Source organism: Theobroma cacao, chromosome 10 (genome assembly GCF_000208745.1).
Source record: "Theobroma cacao cultivar B97-61/B2 chromosome 10, Criollo_cocoa_genome_V2, whole genome shotgun sequence".
NCBI lineage: Eukaryota > Viridiplantae > Streptophyta > Magnoliopsida > Malvales > Malvaceae > Theobroma > Theobroma cacao.
The window spans coordinates 4,782,178-4,796,044 of record NC_030859.1 but is presented as its reverse complement, the minus strand read 5'-3'; positions in this window follow the sequence as shown (position 1 = coordinate 4,796,044).

The following is a 13,867-nucleotide window of genomic DNA, read 5'->3' as shown; positions in this document are numbered from 1 at the left end:
ACTGAAGAAAGGACGAAGGATAGACATGGCACAACGTTGTTGGGGGAGCTTAAAACTGTAAAGAACTTTCACTCAATCCTCAAAACCGGGAGGTTTCCACCATATAATTCAACCCCTAATTCATTCCAATTTGAGTGAAATGAAAGCAACATTGAGCAAAATCAGAAATACAAAGCAACTTATTAATATAAGTTTCATTCTTAAGATACAACAATAGTTGCAAGAACATAATTTCATTCATTATGAATTTTATACAAGAACAGGAAGTACAATAATCCTCCATCCCACCAACACCAAATTGAAACTTTAGGAAAATATTGAATGAGAAAGAAAAAGAAGATGATAGAGAAGACAACGTTTTGAACAGAATAAATATTCTAAGTTAGACCCTTTATGATACAAAAATAGCTGCAAGAACATAGTTTCAACCATTATGAATTTAATAGAAGAACAGGAGCACAATAACCTTCCATCCCACCAACACCAAATTAAAATTTCAAGAAAAGTTTGAATCGAAAAGAAAAGAAAAAGTATGAAAGAGATGAACACCTTGAGAATAAAGTAACTATTCTAAGCTGGAGAATAGGTATCGCCCACATAAAGCTATTATGTCAGTCATTAAAAAGTATTTTTAGGATGAAATTACATTTGGGAATGACAAAAACGATGTATGCTCAAAAACTATCAGTCTCTCACGCCTAATTTGATTTAGATAGAAATTAACAGAAGCATAAACTTTTCTTCACAAACTTTATCCCATAAATTATCATATAAGTAAATAGCATTTTCAGCTAATCCAAATTCTTGGTTTGATATGAATAGAGAAACATGATTTCAAAGCAATCGAACAATTCTTCACCATAAATGTAGTTAAACATATCCATAAGAAAAGTCCAAATATTGGTTTCACTATCTTTTTTTATTTTCTTAATCAATTTCAATTTAGTGGTGAATTGATACTAATAATTATGTTATACGCAAGAAAACAAAGGAGTTAGAAATAAGAAGAAAGTATAATAATATATCAATTTTCTCTGGTGCCAAACACGGTAACCATGACACTCACTTTCGGGGTCGACCCTTGGGTGAAGCCACCCAAGCAAGGGCTTTAAGCCCTCAATTTGGGAAGCTACTAATTTTAGAAAAAATTTATAATTTTATAATAATTATAATATAATTAATTATATTAAAAATATATAAAAATTAAAAAAATATAAAAGTAAAATATAATTAATAAAATTATTTGTTCTTTCACTTTTTTAATTATATGTTTAATAAATCTCAATTTTTTATTACTTTTTTATTTTTAGAATGCTATTAATTCTCAATTATATTCTCTTATTTTCAATAAACTAACAGTCATATATATTTAATCATCTCCAACAACTATTTTTTTCTCATTTATTTTTTTTATTTTCAATCAACGCATTTAATGATTTTCAACAGTTATTTTGTTTCCTATATATAAAACTAATTATTTTTTTTCAATATATAATATTTACTTTTAAAATTTTTCTTTTTCATTTGCTCTTTCTTCCTTTAATTTCATTTTTTCTCCAAATAATACATAACAAGTCTGTTTTTTTATTATCTTCATAAAACTGTGAGCCTCATTTGAAAGAATATTGCCTTAATCTTGAATGTTTCTTAAAATATAACAACTATTCTGACATTGATGGTTTCGATTTATTTTCAGAGTTAAAAACTTTTAAAAAAATTATACAAAAAAAAACAGTCCAATTGACATACTTAATCATATAAGAAGACTCGATTTTTTTTTAAATGCATATATTGTTTTTAGAATAATATTAATAATTCTAGTAAGTGTTGCTTCAAAAAAAAGAAGTTTTTCAAAACTAAAATTAATAAAATCTTATTTAAGATCAACAATGTCTCAAAAAAGATTAAATGGATTAGTTATATTATCAATTGAAAAAGAAATATTAGAAGAATTTGATTATAAAAGTTTAATTAAAAATTTTACATCTCAACAAGCTAAAAAAATAAAATATTAATAATTTTTTTAATTTCAATTAAAAAAAACCTCATTTGAATATTTCACTTTAGACCTTTAAATTTATTGAGCCGTCCTTGCTCACTTTAAAACCGAGAAACAACCTGTAAATGGAACTCATTTATCACAAAATTAAAAATAATTACAAGAAATTAAATACTAAAAATAAAATGAATTTCAAAATATAAACTTGAACTTGAATTGGGGTTGAGACCTACTCTCACTTGCGTCAAACGAAGAATATACAATACTTATTATGACCTTAGATGAGATTGAAACATGATGTAAATACCTAGTATGGTGCTCGGATTTTAATTTTTCAGCTATAGCCGTTTGTTTTCGATGGAAGATCATATTAATGGCTCAACAAAAAATACACAAAAACGAAAAAAAATCAAAGAAGAGAATCCAATAGATAATTTTTATGACATTAACAGGAGAAAAAAAAAAGAAGAAATACAATTTAGATAAAGAAATCATACATGCAAAACCATTTGACCATTTATGAAGTAAAATAAAACTCTATAAGAATGGGTACGCACATGCAAATTACAAAAAACAAGCAATTAAACAAATAAAAATACATGTAAAATTATCAAATTCTACAGTAGAAAGTCCCACTCTTTATACCGCCAACATTTCTTAATCCATTAATTTACTGGAATAAGATAATTACATCCGAGGCTTAGTTTATGTCCATAACTTCAAAATGTTTTGTAAATAAAATGTTTTATTTAAGTTTTTAATTGTTTGTCAAGCAAAAATGTTAATAAATTGAATAGAGTAAATATATAATTATTTCAAGATATAAATTTGCAAAAAATAAAAAGGAAAAAGAAAGAAAAGGTATTTGGAAGGCTTAAACCTACAAAGTTGAAGCTAGTGAAACGTTTCTGATAAATGGATCACAGTAAAACCATCCATACTCTATGGGCCTGAAAAAGACAAAACTAAAAGAAAAAAATTGATTAAGAAGTAATAGCTAAATTTTAGGGAAAAATTAAAGAGAAAAACGAATATAATTCTATCATGGCCTTTGTCACTTTTGTGTACCCATCGAACGCAACTTTTTTGGAAGTTTTACAGCAATTTCAACATTAAAACATAATATTTAAGTAAATACTATTAAGTCACACTCAGCATTAAAATCTTCACCCACAATAAATAATTATTCAAAATGTGTTTTTTTTTAAATTTTATCAATAATTAACCTAAATAAGAGAAACAGTAAAATCTAACAGCCAGAAATTTCAAACCCAAAAAATTAACTAATAAATATTTGAACACCTTTATGACAACTCAATTTATGAGAACAGAACGTGTAAATAATAAATATTAAACAACAATTAATACTCAAATGCCATATCATAGAAACTTATAAATAAAATAATAATATTATATATACAATAGAATGAAACACTCTAAAGAACTTACATTCATTGTTAAAAGTAAAGAAACAAAACATTTGATTATCATTTAAAAAACTATAACTATAAAAGGAAAACCACTCCAATAATTTTAAGAATGTATCTAGATTATAACCTCTAAACTTGAAAGTTGCAAAAAGAAAATCATAGCAAAACATGAAACAATATCTAACCACCAAACAACAAAATCAACTGTTGATAATGAAGAATATAAAACAACAATAAGAAAAAAATAGAACCTTGTCAACCGGTCAAAAAAAAGACAAACACCACAAAAAAGACAAAGAAAAACCACTAAAGACTATTCCAGAAGTCAAACGTTTCAACTTTTTCTGCTTTATAGAAAAAAACAATATAACCAAGAGATATGAGGGGGAAACCATACAAGAGGAGTGCAAGCAACCGGATATATTGCCAGAAACGGAAATAACCAGACAATAGCCTTACCTGCATCGAAATGCGAATCAGAAACAAAAGTCAACCGAACAGACAATCCAACCAATTTGAAATGTAGAAATATTTATTCAATCCTACTTTTCAAATGTATAAACAAAAGTCATGAGAGTATAACGTTATTCTTGCCTAATTTCTCATTTCAGCAAATCCAAACAAAAATATAAATATGAACTTCAAAATACAACTATGAAATAATTACCTAATCACCTCATTAGATCATTCTGTATAAACTAAAAATAATAATAATATCAAATTACATATTGAACAAAAAAAAAGATAACAAATCGTACCTTTATATCTCAAGTATAAAAAATAACAATAGCAAAAATCAAAATTCTGCAATAAAAGTAAAAAAATCAATCAATTTAAAAAAAGTCTACGAAATTCTAAAATTAAATAATTAATGCATTAGCAAAATACCCACTAAGTGAAACAATAAAAATTTGATTTATTATGATTTAATTTTTTTCTATCTAACTTCTGTTATATGTCAATCCAACCAATTTGAAATGTAAAAAATATTTATTCAATCCTACTTTTCTAAGCTAGAGAAAAGTCCTATCAACACAATTACTAAAAAATGATTTCGTTTATCGATCATTGAATTTTTTTAAGGTAATATCATATAAATTAAACCTAAGAAGTATCCCTCCATCAGAGGGACATTGCTTTTAACCCCTGAAATGGTAGAAAAACTTATAAATCAATCAACGATCATTGATCATTTTTTATGGACAACTATGGTTGATAATGGTAAAATGATTTATAAGCTTTATTACATAGTTGATTGTAATAATTCTTATTTCAATTGAATAGTAGTCTAAGGATGGGGCAAATGTAGGATTAATTGATTGGATATCCACAACCTTAATAAAGTAAGTTAATCATAAGGTAATCAAGGCCAAGTTAAGTCAAAAACCACAAATAAACACCAAAATAAAATAGTGATTTGGAAAGAATAGAATCGAGGGCTTTAATTACTATTTAGTAAAAACAAAAGTGCTTTAACTATTGTTTGTTAGACTTTAAAAACACTTTAATTGAGGTTTCTAACTGAAAGGCCTTTTTGGCAAAGGGCAAGACAATGTGCTTTTGCAGATAAACGATTTTATGATGAAAGCTTTGAAAATTTCAATTAAGCACAGCTGAATCTTTTGAAATAAACATAATCCTTGTATATATTTTCCTAAAAAAAGAGTAAAAATAATCCAAGTTAATTGGTACTCCCCATAGCAAAAAAAAACAAAACTTAACAAAAGACGACCAAGAAGAAAAAGAACTTCAAAATAGGAAACATGAATAGAAATACCTTGATAACCTTAGACTTTTTTCCAAGATTATTGGGAGTTCTTGTCAATGAAACCTTAACCCCCTCTATTTGTGTGCCCATCAATGGTTCGTATTCTATTGGCATAACCTAACATCGTATCTGAATATACATCTGAACACCTAGTAGAAGATGAACAAACCAAATCAAACCATATGTATTATTCAAGGAATGAGACATACCACAGTAATGCATCACACAAAATTATAGACACTACACATATCTTGAACCTGACATTCATAAAATGAACCAAGCACCATTAAAGACAATAAAGAGATAGATTTTATCAACTCTTTATTAAATGCATGGAAGATATGAACACAATCATGAAAAATGTAGCTAATTTTTCAAAGGTGAACAAACAGCAAAGGCAATCTCATGCTTAAAACAAATTTGCAGTGGAGATAATATTTCTTTATCATGGAAATTGAAATAATTGGACAAAGTCAATCTAAGCAAAATTACAACTTACCTATCATACTACTGAGGTGGCAAATTGGGAATGGCAAATAGAGATAAATACCAATGTTTGCATACTAATAAATTATGGGTATTTTGGTATTTGAAATTTAAATGCTAAGAAAGAAAGTTGAAACAAAAAAGGGAATTCCATAAAGAGTCCAATTGATTCACATAGAAACTTCTCAATTTTTCAAAACAGTAATATTAGTGCAATCCACCCAATCTCAAAAGGGCTCATCACAACTACAACCGTACAAAAAGTCAAATACAAAAGAAAGAATTTACATGTATAAAAACTTAAAAAGGGGTCTTGCTTCTTGATCTTCCAAACTCAAGAGAGAAACAAAGGAATGGTAGGATAGAATAGTATAAGTGTCTTTGTCAAAGTCAATAACTTTCTGTATCTTCCAGACACATGCCCATGTGAATGTGATCCCAAAGAAACACAAAAGAAAAAATTTATATAAATCTCTAACATCATTGTCATTCGGTCTTTTTAATCACTTAGAAGCAAAATCCCGAAAGACCTTTATCTCTAAAAACCTCTCATTCGGGTGAAGAGAACCCAAATTGGTTCTTTCGTAAAAAAAAGGTATTGCCCATTATTCTCTACCATACAAAGTGTGTTTCATGTTTTCTTTTTTTTATTGATTTCCTCAACTGTTCTTTTGGAGGAAAAAAAATCCATGTTCTCTTTCTCTGTTTCCAATTCCTATTGAGTTTTATGGGATATGTCACTTGAATTTTGGATAAATGACTTGTCTTCTTTTTTTTTTTTGGAAAACTAGTACTTTTATTAACCAAGGATCATTGGTGGAAGACAAACTCCCAACATATTATACATTAAAAATTTTCTCAATCCAGGTGGAGGGTACTCAAAAGAAACATAAGAATTTGCTGAATCAAAACCATATTTGGCCATATAGTCCGAAACCATATTGCCCTCACGGTAGATGTGCACAAGATGGACCTCCCATTTGTTCTGCAAAATGCCTTTAATTGCACGTATTAAGTCCATATTCGCGCATGGTATTAATTTGTCCATCAAAACCGCTTGAACTACCATCTTATTGTCAACTTGGACTATCACTTTTTTGAATCTTGACTCCCAAGCCCGACGAAGTCCAAAAAGCATTCCCCACAGTTTAGCTCTATATGCTGAACATTTGCCTAGTTTCGCCACAAAACCAGTTTGCCAATCACCTACCGAATTGCGAATTACTCCCCCTACAGCAACTTCATCAGTTGATTTCTTGTACGCTCCATCGGTATTTAAGCTTAACCAGCCAGCTTGTGGGGCCCTCCACCTGATCAAAATTTCTTCCTTTGTCCCTCTCTCAACCTGCACCCCATCAAAATCTGCTAGTGCTGTTGTTGTAGCAGTTGCCATACTTCTAACCAAGCTTAAACAGTTCCGTGTTGTAATGGAGATAGCATTAAACACCACACTGTTGCGCCATTTCCGTAGGTGCCAACATGTCAAACCAAAAACAACAGACCATGGATTCTCACCTAGTAGTGGTTGGTGTTTTTGGAGATTACATACCAGCCATTCCCGCAATGATAAAGTGAAAAACTTGTTATGCTCATGTTGAGGAATAATTCTCACCCATAAAGATGTCACCATCATACAATCCCGTAAAACATGTATCATGATTTCATCTAGGGATGTCAATGGGTACCCTACCCGGTTACACCGGGTTAGGGTACTCCATAAAAGGGTTCGGATAGTGATTTCACTACCCGAATAGGATTATGGTAGGGTTCGGGTACCACCTCTTGGGTACCCGTTACCTGAACCCGATTAATATTTATAAATATTTTTTTATTATTTTAATAATTAAATTAAAAATTTACAATTTCTATCAACTTTACAAGCATTTTTTTTTTGTTAAAAACTAACAAATATATGAAAAGTATGGTTACTCTAATTATTAATATGATGACATTAATATATTTAAATTAAAAAAATTATTAGATTGTTAATTATGTTTAAATAATTTGAATATTATATCATATTATAAAGGAATATAGTTACTATTATATATGTATTTTTAATATACATATATTTACTTTTTATTTTGTAATGTTATTGATTATAATATTATGACGTACAAAATTATTAATTATAATATATATACCATTATTTACATAATCTTATAATATATATACTTAAAGAAAGCTTTTGAGATTAGAATAGTTTTAGAACCTAAATGTTTTTTTTTTAATTTCATGAAATTAAGAACAAATCCTTATAATTAATTAAATTAATTCATGAAACTATTATTATTAATTAACTTGTAATGTCTTTTAATATATATAGTTTATATATTGTGTTAATTTATAAGAAATATAATTACTATTTTATATATTAAAATATTTTTTATATATGCGTGTGTGTATATATATATGTACTTTAAATATAAATATATTTACTTTTTATTTTGTATTAACATTGCAAAAATTATAACTCATAAAATTATTAATTACAGTATATATACCTTTGTTTATATAAACTTATAACATATAAATCTAAAAAGACGTTATGAGATTAGAAAAGTTAATTGGGTAATTGGGTACCCATGAAGAAGATTTTAATAATTTTTTTATTTAATCGGGTATTTAAACGGGTTAGGGTAATTATAGGGTAGTACAAATGTATTAGGGTTAGGGTTAGGGTAGTTAATTTTTAATAAGGTTAGGGTTCGGGTACCTCGAAATTATAAAGTACCCGACTCGTTGACATCCCTAATTTCATCTTTCATTTTACACTGTGGACATAATGAATCTATTGTAAGCCTTTTACACAGCCGTTCTCTATTGGTTAGAAGTCTCCCATGTAAACACTGAAAAAGGAACGTTCTTACTCTCTGTGGACCTTGCCGCTTCCAAGCACCTTGCCATACTCTGCTTGGCTTGACATCTATCAATGACGATAACTGTTTCAAGTAATCGTATGCTGATGCTATGGTAAACTGACCTGATGCAAATAATCCCCAGTATGGTTCGTCTTGTGCAATAGCTAGCGTGGGAGGCATGAGTTGTAGCACTTGCATCACCATGTCATGCAGAAGACAATGGGATAGCTTGTCATGGTCCCAGTGTCCATTTGGACTCAAAAAGTCTCTCACCACCGCTTTATCTAAAGTCGAATGTGCCACTATGTAGGTGATCTCAGCTAGTGTTTTGTCACCTAGCCATTTATTCTTCCAAAAATTCACTGACATGCATCTCTAATTACCCATCTGGTAACAGACATAAACATTGGCCATAATCAACTTACTGCAATCCAAAGGTTAGAAGCTCCATTTCTTTGAATACTTCCTGGTCTTCGAGCAATGTTAATGTTATACTTACCACTAAGAATTCTAGCCCACAATGCCTCATGTCTCTCTCTTAGTTGCCACAATAATTTCAAGAGGAATGCCTCATTCATAAGTTTTAACCTTCTTATTCCCATTCTACCCTCATCTTTGGGTCAACACAATTGTTCCCATTTAATAAGGTGAACCTTTCAATGGTTTTCATCACTCCCCCACAGAAAGTTCCTGCACAAGCATTCAATTTTTTGACAAATGCTTAGAGGCATCGGCATTACTTGCATTGTGTAGTTTGGAATAGTCATCAAAACTGATTTTAACAATGTGAGACGTCCTGCAAATGAGAGTGTTGATGCTTTCCAAGAACTAAGTCTCATACGAACTTTGTCGACTAGATAGTTATAGGAGCTCACTCATCTGAGGCCAGACAATAACGGAACCCCAGGATATTTGCGAAGATCATCAGAATATTGAAATCCAAAACAACACATTAAATTATTGATGGTGCCCTTACCCACATTTCTTGAACAATAAAATAAGGACTTTTCCACATTCACCTTTTGTCTTGAGCATGCGTAAAACTCCTCAAGGACTCCATTTATCACCTCCATCTGTTCGACTAAAGCCTCTGCAAAGAGTAACAAATCATTAGCAAAAAATATATGAGTCAGTGGTGGGCATCTGGGGCTTAACATGACTAGTTTCCATGTACCATTTGTAACAGCTGCATTAATCCCATGAGCAAGTCTTTCAATACACAGTACAAACAAATAGGGAGATATCGGATCTCCTTGTCTAACACCTCTCGATTGTTGAAAGGTTGTCAAGTAGGCTCCATTCCATAGAATTCTTGTGTTATTGCATTGCCAACTCCGAGTCAAAATATTCATAATCTTATCTGGAATTCTGGCCTCCACTAACGTGTCATAGATAAAAGCCCAATCAAGCCTATCATATGCCTTTTCCAAATCTATTTTCACCATCATCCATCCTGTACGTCCCTGTTTCTTCTCGAATGAATGCATCGCCTCTTGCGCTACAATTATATTATCTACAATTTGTCATCCTGGTATAAAGCTTGCCTATGGTTTTGCTACTAAAAAATTCATCACTAGTTTAAGTCTATTAGTAATAACTTTCATTAACACTTTAAACACAACAAGAAGTAAACTAATGGGGTGAAAATGAGAAATAGTTTCTGGAGTAGGCACTTTGAGGATTAAAACTATAAGTGAGCTGCACATATTATCACTAATATCCCCACCCTCCATAACATGCGATACATATTTGACTAGACTCTAACCAACTGTTGCCCATTGAGATTGAAAAAATAAAGTATGTAGTCCATCTAACGCAGGGGCTTTTAAAGGCTTCATTTCAAATAGTGCATCGTACACTTTTTTACTTTCTACTGGTCTCATTAGCCTTAAATAGTCCTCATCACAAAGTGTAAGAAATGCACCTTTGATGGGGTAGGATGGTAGTGGCCCATTATCTTTCGAATACAGCTTCTAAAAAAATGCAATTACTTGTGATTGAAGTGCCGACTGATCATCACACCAATTCTCGTGCTCATCTTTTAGCCTTACAATCTTTAGTTTATTTTTCCATCGAGCCACCCGGACATGAAAATACTTGGTATTTGCATCCCTAGATTTGATCCAATCATTTTTCGCTTTATGCATCCAAAAAGCCTCCTCCTATTTAATAATTTTCATATATTCAATTCTTAGGTTATTTTTCAACTTTCGAAGGTGTGGAGATTGACGATGTCCCAATACTTTTTCAATGCCACCCAAACATATCAACAAGTTCCTTTTTTTTTTGGAAAATATTCCCAAAAACTCTCATATTCCATTGGCGAGCCCTAGCAGTAAAGTTTGTTATATTTGCAGCTAGATTATCTGAATTGTCCCATGCCTATTGAACAAAACTGCCAAAGTCATCATGAGTTAGCCATGCAGACTGAAAGTGACCGACAAGTGATGGTTGACGATCATAATGGTCATCTAACACTACCAGTAGAGGTCGATGGTAGGATTGCACTTTAGGTAAATGATGAACTACCGCCTCCTGAAACAAAAGCCTCCATCCGACATTACAAATGGCCTTGTCAATCTTTTCTGCCACCAACCCTCTTTGCCTAGTGAATTTTGGTCCCTTGTAACCCAAATCCAATAATTCAAAATTATTAATAAATCGTTGAAATTGGGTACAAGGTTGACTTCCTGTCAGAGATCCTTCTGTCTTCTCGTGCCCAACAAGAAAAACATTAAAATCTCCTATTAGCATCCATGGTGTTTCGATTCCACTAGCAAAAGTAGATAATTCCTCCCATAAACCTCGTCTGACTGCTTTATTGGGACTGCCATATACTACTGACAAAAGCTAAGTAAATCCCACGAGATATTCAATTGGCATATGAACACACTGACAATGATTGCAAATCACTGAAACTTGAATATCATCCTACCAAAGAATCCAAATCCCTCCAACAAAGCCAATTGCTTCCACCCTATGAGATTTGGCAAATCGTAGACAATTGATTATTCTATCAACCATTCCTCTACTCACTCAAGGTTCCACTAGCACTAAGATTGAAAATTTGTATTGCGTAATCCAATCTTTCATTACTGCAACAAAATCACTATTTCCTGCACCCTGACAATTCCACATAAAAATTTTAGGCTCATAATAATATTATAAAAAAAATGACTGATGAGTTAAGAGTTCAAAGAACTCTCATTACTACCCTCCCCCATCTTTCCATTATTCACCGTTTGGATAGCCAAGTCTCCCACCATTGACCCAAGGGCCTCCTCTGCCACCAGTTTACTTAGCATGTTGTGGGAGTTGATGTTATCATTCTCTTTGTTTTTGTTTTCTTTTTGAGTGAGATGATCTGTGGTCAAACACTACCCATCTTATCAGGTGGCTTCCCTTCCTTCTTCGCTACATGTATGCCTTTGACTCTCTCAACTACACTTTCTTTTTCAGTTGGTGGTTTACTAGCCTGGTACAAGTGCTATTTTCCATATCTCTCCCACTTAATACAACAACTGAATGTTTCAAAGGGTCAAGTACCCCCTCATGGACCTCACGGTCTGCTTGTTTCTGTTCGCCACTTGTATCATTTGATACTGTTTGAGTTTTATGAGCCTCAACTACACTTTTATGAATGCCTTTTGCCTCCAGTGATACCCCCTTGGGCTATTCCATCATGGTGCCTGTCGTAGTCTTTTCGTGAACCCTTATGTCCGCTTTCATAATGGTAATGGTTTCATTCACTGCATTATGCACTTTTCTATCTTTTTCAAGTACCACGTTAATCTCTTGGGTATCCACTTGCGTAGTTGTCTCATCATTGGGCTCATGATGTAGTATCGTAAATCTAGAGCCATCCTTGACATGGTTGTTTGCCGTTGTTACTGTTGGCATTCTGTTCCTCCCATCATAACCTCTCGGCTTTTTCCTACTAACTAACATCCAAGGGCCATAAGGTGAAGCCTCTTACTACTGTTCATCTGTTTGTCCTCAATCATTTGCACTAGCAAATCGAGAAGTTTCTGTATGCTGGCACTCTTCTTTGACATGCCCATACAGCCCACATGTATAACAAATCCTAAGCAAACCTTTGTATTCAACCTTCTGCATTCTTCCTTTCACGTAGACCAGTGATACTAGTGGCTTTGTTAAATCCAGCTCCACTGCAATTCTTGCAAACTTTTCTCTCTTTTTCGAGCATGAGTTATCAATTTTCAACAGGCGGCCTAAAAGAGATGCCAGTCATCTCAGCACTGATTTGTGGCACAGGTGGAGCGGCATCCCTTGGAATTTGACCCAAGCCACCACAGCAGTAGATCATTTGCACCCTTTACATAATTCGGTGTCCATGGTTGTACAAGCAGGTAGCTACCTTGTATCACCCAAGGACCGTCTAAAAAAGCCCTCAGATAGTCCTCTTCCTTTGAGAATTTCACCAAAAAACAATCATCGTCCAGATCAACCACTAAATATTTACCTTTAGGGTTCCACAATGAAACGATCTTGTCACACAACAATCTGTAGGATATTGATCGCCCCAGCATTTTAACGATAACTGCTTTGCTCCATTGTTTAACAAGCTCCTCATATTTCTTGTCCGAGATTTCTAACACAGGAAACCCGTCAACTGTATCTTCCCAAAAAACTCCCATGTTGTCCTCTAGATCATCCTCATTCTTTGCCTCGTTTCTAGAAATATCAGTCTATTCAAGCGCCATATCCTCATCAAAGAACAAGTCGCCCTTTAATAGCAGAGTGTCGCTTTCCAAGTTCATTAATGCATCCCTAAAAGAGGGATTATTGGGCATGATTATCTTTGGCATCTTCCCTAGATCCGTCGCATCCTCCTCCCTTAAACGCACCCTTTTACGGGATTATCGTCCAGTATATAGAGCGTGGTGTTCTTTTTCAAAGAGTCCTTCGCTGCCATCATGGTCATTTTTTTTTTTTTTTTGCTTCATGAATTGTCTTTTTAGTTCATAGTTAATTTTGGGATAATATTTTTTTTATCATGGAAAAAGACAAAATTCACAAAATGCATATGGATGCCAAACCAAGTGGTTAGTGGTTTACGGAGAGGTATCGGCGAGGGAGAGAAAGTCCGACGGGCAGAAGAGAGGCTAACAACAGTTGGGAGATTAATCGTCGAAAGCAAAGATGCCAAAAACAACAAAATGAGGAGAAGACAATAAGGACAACAAACCAAGGCTAAGAGAGGAGCCGACCTAGTTTGGGAGATAGGGAAGGATAAAGAAAAAAGTCCTTCAAATGCTCAAAACAACACCGTTTTGACATAAAGATGTAAAAAAAATTAATC